Below are 7,638 nucleotides of genomic sequence, written 5' to 3' on the forward strand. Positions count from 1 at the left end.
TCATGGGCTGCCACAGTTTGGTCCATGCCCACCGGATATGGGTGAGGCTATAGTTTTATAGCACTATGAGATGTATTTGTATGTCATGCTGGGAAGCATCATGTTCTGTAACACAGCAGACGATTATATCATCCTCTATATTGTATGGTTAGCGAGTTAGCTTGTATCACATCCTTATGAGCCGACATCTTACAGTTAGGGGGTCTGTTATGTTGGCTGTCACATACAGAGGATTGTGTGATGCAATCTAGCGATAAAAAAAGAGGGGATCAGTTACAGGCTGTCTACACCTCTTACAGCTATGGAGCTAGGAGTACCTCCCAGTTTTTTTTGGCTTTGGGTGCTCAAGAGCTACTAAACTATCCTCATCTCCGATAGCATTGCAGATGACATGAACCCCACGATAGAGCATCAGTGGATGCATGTTAGGCTAAGATGGAGTCAACAGCAAGACCATAGTAGTTACTCCTGGTTGATCAGTGATTTGGACATCCTTAGCGTCGATATCGTGGAATGGGATTCATAGCGTATGGCACGAGTGACCGAAATTGCGATTGAAGGTCTCATCACATCATATTGTTGGCGTGACTCAGACTTATGGATGACCAAATGCTTCTTGTTGTACAAGAACAACGTGGAAGCATATTCTCCTGAGCGTCTACAGAGGCAGTTCGGGTACCAACAGATGGTGTCAATACCTTCCCCACGAGACGTCGGTCGGGTGCACGAGTAAATGTGTTATTGTAGGTAGTATTAGTACCTTTGGTGATCCATGTTAATAAATTATAATTATTTTGTTCACGTACAGGAGGAACGCACATGGGGGTGGAGGCATACAGGACTAGGCATTCGTGAATGCCGAGCACTTACAGAGGTGGACGAAGTCAACTATGGTGGATGTCGTCGTTCATGATGGATAATATGACGACTCCACGTATTGGGAGTACCTTTCATGGTACCATCCACACACGTGTGCCACCTTACTCAGCGAACTTGTAGAGCCAGGGCCCAGACCCTTCCCCGAGGATCGTGCCTGCCTTCTACATGTTGTGGTAATTATTGTGGTACTTATAACAATTTTTATTGGTTATACCTTTGTATTACTGACATGGCCCTCACCTTATACAGACCGAAGAGGCGTACGAGATGTATACGCAGGCGAAGCAAGCTTATATGGAAGCAAGTAGGTCATCAATGTGGAGAGATCGTAAGCCTCTCCGGGACTACATGAGGATGCGAGGGTCCCACTTACTGTCCGCTATACGTGATCTAGGTGATTGTGCCCTGCGTTGGAGGGGGTATGACCTACCAGCTATGGATCCGTCTCGTGCCTCCCACAGCAGGTGCTCGTCCAATGCCCGCGACGAACCCATTCGGGCATAGTCGCGAGACACACCTTCTGCTTCTGAGCATCACTAGGAGTTCACACAGGCTCCTATACCTGAGCATTGTACATTGGGTTCACATGCCCCACAGTGGATACAACCTCCTAAAGCTACGTTGACACCTCCGTCTACAACATTGACTCGTCACGAGGATGTCGTTGACTGCACGCAGCAGACGCCTGACTAGAGCGGCACGCATGATTTTGACTGGGCTGCTACAATGTAGACTGCTAGCTTTACCAAGCTCCTCAGTGCACAGTACCACCAATATCCTGATGCACCTAGAGGTTCACAGTGGTACTAGCAGGGTGAGCCTTCGGCACACTGGACTTAGTTGGAGCACGTTCTAGGGGTGTCCACACCGCCGCATGAGGATCCTTCTTCATGGTAAATGCAAGCCAGAGTTAGCAGGGCGGGATACACATTCGGTGGGGGTCCTACAGGGCAGGACGACGATGATGATGAGCAATGAAACACAAAGCAGGGGCCTGCGTACACTCCTGGGGATTGAGTGCGGCGTCGTTATCGTTGAGTCGCTAGTGTAGTTTTCGATGCACTTATACTTGTTAATGACACATGTATTATTGACTTTATTGTCGCAGTCATTCCTGTTATGTATCATTAATTGTATTGTTAATTTAATTACTTTTAATTTATGTAATGTTTGTCAAATAATTGTAATATTTAATACTTATTTAATATTTCTTAAATAACCAGGGATTCATGCTTTGGTATGCAATCATAACGTTGCAGTGAAGGATCAATAAATCTATTGCGGGATCTTTGAGTATAAGCTTTCATGCACACCTATAATGATTCATATAACTTAATGTCTCATTGCAGGTTATGCGTGAAAGGACGGACTGCTCATCCAAAAAATGACGAGGTCGATGAGGATGATGATTTCATGCCCTCAATGCCTCAACTTTCCACTAGCAATACAAGAGATGACATACAACCGATAAGAAAATAAGATGTGCTACTACCGTGATAGCTCAAGATGATGATGATGACGATTTCATGCCACAACAGCCCCTCCCTCCGAGGCCTCCATCTCCAAAGGACATTGATACCTTAAAAATGATGGTGGATTTGCTGGTACCCATCCTTACAACTTCTCATTACCACTTTAAAGACGACAACCATCGTACCCTGATAACATTGACTGGCACACCTGGCATTCTTTCGCTAATTTGCGTCGCCACTTTCCTCTACCATCTTGACATGATCTAGATATTCAACATCTATACAATACAAACTATACAAATGGTAGGTAGGACTATTTATTTTGGTTACGAACTATTTGTCTAATCAATGTGATGATAAGTTTATTATATTAACGTACTATCCAAGCACAATTATTTTCAACATATGAAATGTATTTATGAACTCAGGCTTTAAATACGCCAATATATCACCAGCACCTCGGGGACTAACATTAATTGCAACTCTAAAATCAAGAATGTGATTGTATGAACCGTTCAACCTTGGGATGTGCTTGCTTTAGGATGAATATTTAAAGCATGCTTCGACTTTGGATTGAGATCAAAGGGATAGATGTTACTTATACACTCAATCAAAATCAACAATTTCGCAGGGAATATTTTCATAGCATTCTATACCTCCACGCAGAGACAACAATAACTCATTGCTGAACTTTTGCATAATGAAATGACCACACCAAGCAATAGCTTTCATAAGAAATCTCTTACAAGCATTAATGTCACAACTTTTCAGCTTTTACAGAGAATCCGATGCTCCAGCACCCATCTAAGCCCATACACCAGCTCCCAGTCACTATAAATAACCCCACCCTCCTCCATGGATAGAGCACTCATTCCTCTACTCTCTCAACTGTAATTTCTTTCGCAGCTCCACCAAGCCCACCTAAGAAATATTGGGGAATTTTCATCCCCTAAGGGGTCGAACCACCGATGTACTTCTGTAGCAACCTTTGTAGACTTCGCGAGTCCTAGGACATCTCCTACACCTATGACATACGCTTCTTCATGTGTGCCAACTACCAGTACGATAAGCCTCAATATGGACCGTACAAGTATCAATCGGTATAGTGACGTATATCACTAATGTTGCACTTTCCATACGATTTCATGCATTGTCTTACTACTCTACCATCTTATTTCATTTGTCCAATCTCCTCCATCTATTTGTGACTTCATAGATTGGCTGGATATGGAGTAAAATATGCACCAGAAGCAGTGGGTCGACATAAACATACGGTAGAGGAGGGAAGCGTATGAATGCCGGGAGTACGAGCAACAGTAGGAGAAACTATGGCTCAAGTGTCAGGAGGGGGAGCGTTTGAGGAAGGCAGCCATGGAGCGCGTCGCGGCTGAGGCACGTGAAGCAGAGAGGGAAAGAAAGCAGGAGAGGGTCTGTCGCGTTAAAACGTAGGACCCCGATGCCCTACGAAAGAGAAAATATCCTAGGTGCACTCAGTAGAGAGTATCTATTGTAACTCGATCTATTTTCATTTCTTAAGGCATGTTTGGTTTACCAGCGGCACGCTATTAAATTAGTCTTTAGGCGTATCGTACATGCCAATATTTATTATCGTCATCTCTTTATGGTTAAGATCCATTCGCGCAGTGACGAAAAATCTCATATCACATGTAATATTTATCAACGTATGTAATATCTATACCGGGTTATATGATAATCGTACTTCACAACTATTATTATTCGACAAATTAGATTTTGTATCCTCCTGACGTTACTTTCCAAAAAGTTACCTACACAAATACATTAAATGAATAATAAAATGTTGACAAAATTACATTAAAATAAATTTACACATATTCACTCATCCAGTTTCTTTCTTTATTTATTCGCTCGTGTCCTGATAAAACTAAATTATGTTACAAAATTAGCCCACTCGTATTTTATAGTGAAACACAGCAACGTGTGAGTTAAAAAAGCGACAAAAGCGAAACGACGCGATTGGCGGACCGAAAGCACCGACCCGACGAGACGTAAGCAGATGGCTTGTATTCGGCAACTGAGGTACCAAATACGGCCCTGAGTTTTCGGTACCTTACGTACCGAAATCGATTTTTCGATATTTGGGTATCGAATATAGATTTTAGATTTTGCAAATACACTAATATATTATCAATTTTAATAAATATGGTAATATTTGTTACCTATTTTTAGATTTTTGCCCACTAATAGATGGCTGAGCTTCAATGCTGGAGGGAACTCCCATTTTCAATTGATAGCAATAGCCATACATGTCCATGCGGAATATTGTATGCCTCGAAAAGATTGTATATCTCGAAAAGATTTGAAGTATCATAGCGCGTCAGAGATGCCGATGCCGGCGCGACGTGATTAGAAACATGGATTGTTTAATCAGAGCCACCGCAGTGATGAACGTCAGGGGTGCGAAGTGAAGCACATGGTAAGAGATTTGTAACCTGTTCGTGTTCTGTTTAATATATATATATTACACCGCGAAAATCTAGCAGCTACCCTTTTCTCGCTGAAGATATCTGCCGTAAAAGCAGCATGAACTTCCATGCTAGAAAGGGTGAAAGGCAATCCAACCTCGGTAAATTCACGGGCTAAAAGGCGTATCCCGGGAGACCGCACCTTTTGCATCTGGCTTTGGCCAACTTTTAGCCATTCTCCACCAGAAAAACTGAGAAACCCAAGTTCTAGGTTCTGGGCTTCTGGCCAAGCTACACTTTGAATGGTTCAGGTAAGTGTTCCGTCACTTCGTGTCCTTCGTGGAGCTACGCACTGCTGCTGTCAAAACTGCTTGCAAGAAAAACGATCAAATGTTTGTCCGATTTCCACAAGGACAAGGAGGGCATCATATTGCCTTTGCGACAACAGGCCCAGCTCCGGAGCAGGCGAGCAGCATGATGGCCTTGATGCCCATGTCTCTCCACCCTCCAGGCCACCATCATCGCACGAGCTTGATGACGCCCCACAGTGCAACTGCAGTCCGCAGATCGGCCGGCCACATCATCAAAAAGCTACTGAAAGGGATCACGACGGAAGAAAAGTTCAGCTGCTGAGTTGCATTGCGAGTGGAAAAAGACACCGAGCGCTGGCAAGCACTACACCAGATCGCTGGAGTCTGCAGATGCGGAGCAGATATACGAGTGACTAGTAAGTGTGACTGGAGCAGATAGTGGATACATCGCTGCTGAACACAGATGCTACCAACATCAACATCCAGCACGTCTTGTCTCGCAACCGCAAGCGCCGATCTTCCAATCACTCGCTGCTGCCAACGCAGTGGGCGGCCTCGGTGGTTTTGGGAGCCAGGCAGGATCCCGGTTCCTCCCACGGTGGTCAATTCAATTTCGGCACAGGACCATCCTCGCGACAGTCACGGGGAAGTGGTCAGGCGCTCGGGCCATGTCCTGCAGGCAAGGGACGTGGTGGTGGCAGGCCTTCTACAATCTCGGTTGAGCGGCCATTGGGGAACTCTGATGGGGTGACTCTGGCATGCATTCAGCCGTCAACAGAAAGGAAGGAAGGCACACAAAAACCAAAGAAGCTGTACTGTTTCCGTTGCAAGACGAAGGGCCATTCTTCGGAGACCTGTGATGCTGAATTGCTGACCTCTACTGCATCATTTGCGACAAGCACGACACCCACTTGTCATCAAAGTGTCCGGTGCTGAGACTCCCTAAGCCCAATGCCACGCTGTTCAGCTTCGGTGGCAATAAAATGGGGTTTTTTCAAGTACCCGAATCCGGTCAAAAAGGAGTCGAACCGCAGGCGATACCCACAGCAGTGGTTACAGTCACAGGTGGCCAGCTGTCGTCAGAAATCATCATTAAGAAGGAACTGCAACGAATGATTCGCTCTGATTGAAACTAGGAGGGTGTTCCTCACGGAGCAGATAGTTTTCTCGTGTCTTTGGATGAACTTAGCAAGATAGTTAATGTCGAGATCCACCTTAAATCACACAGGGTAATCATCTGGATTGCTGAGTGGAAACCTTCCGATGAGCTAAATCCACATTATCAACTTGAGATTGGTGTTCCGCAACAGATTGATATGTATTGTTTGCGGCGTTGTGGCACTGTGCGTCTTCAGTGGAACTTATAGACTCCAAACTGCTCCCACACAAAATAGACATTGTTTTTGGTCATGCAGGATATGAGATCACCTTCTCTTGAGGAGCCGGGATTCGGCATTGACGACAGTCCCAATCCTCCACCTACGGGCGGGGAGTTTGATGAGGAGGAGGATGACCTGCTCGACGACGAAAATGATGGAATGGATGATCAGGCCACGAAGAGGGCCAAAGACACTACTGTATGGCAAAGAAGAAGTCTCGAATGATATGCAGGTGGATGGTGCTAACCTCGAGCGGGCTCCGGCCATCCCGAGTGTACCTCGTTTAATCGCGGTGACGCCGGTAATCCCCGACGGAGTACTCACATGCTCACCACGGCTCAACAGTCGGTTCCCTTACCGTCTAACTCGGCAGCGTGTACAAGGGCGGAGGCAGCAGGCGGCCAGCCTGGGCCAGCCCCCTCCCCCCCCCCCCCATATGAATTTTTTTTATACCCATAACTTTCTAACTCATGCCACTACAAATAAACTGTAATGGTTGCTTACATAAGATCTAGGAAGAAAAGAATCTGAACTTCTCTTATTCTGTTCCCAGGCTCCCAGCACAAGCTACCAAGTAACCAGGCCATGGCCATATGTTTCTTCCCCAAATCCTCCTCCAGTTCTCCATCTCGAACCCCCCATGGAGCACAACAGTCAAGCTCTTCCGGTCTCCTCCCCTAGCTTTTCTCCTCCTCTTATGCCTTAGCAGACTTTTGGGTGCAAAAAAGAAGCCAACAACAGGTACAAATCCTTGTGACCTTGCTCTCAAATCCCTCTTTCTCTTCTAATTTTGATACGTATTATACATATGTCGTATTTCTTTACAAATCTAGTTTCTTTTTTATTTTGGCATCTCAATTCCCCAAATATGATAAGAAATAGGCAGATTGTGATATGAACTATATATTACAGTTGCACACTTGCACTCACTTGGATAGTTGACCGATGTTCAATCTAAATATCTAATAGTTGTTGGTTGATCAATCTTTTCAGGATAATTATGGCTACAAATAAAAGAAAGACAGCAACACTTCATTCTTTTTTTGGAAGAAATATAGAGTTGATGATGTATTGGGACAAAACAACTTGATTCTTTCTAGGCCTCACTTGGATGAACAAGACCAAAAAGAGACTCCAATACAACAAACACCAC

Source organism: Phragmites australis, chromosome 7, assembly GCF_958298935.1.
Source record: "Phragmites australis chromosome 7, lpPhrAust1.1, whole genome shotgun sequence".
Lineage (NCBI taxonomy): Eukaryota > Viridiplantae > Streptophyta > Magnoliopsida > Poales > Poaceae > Phragmites > Phragmites australis.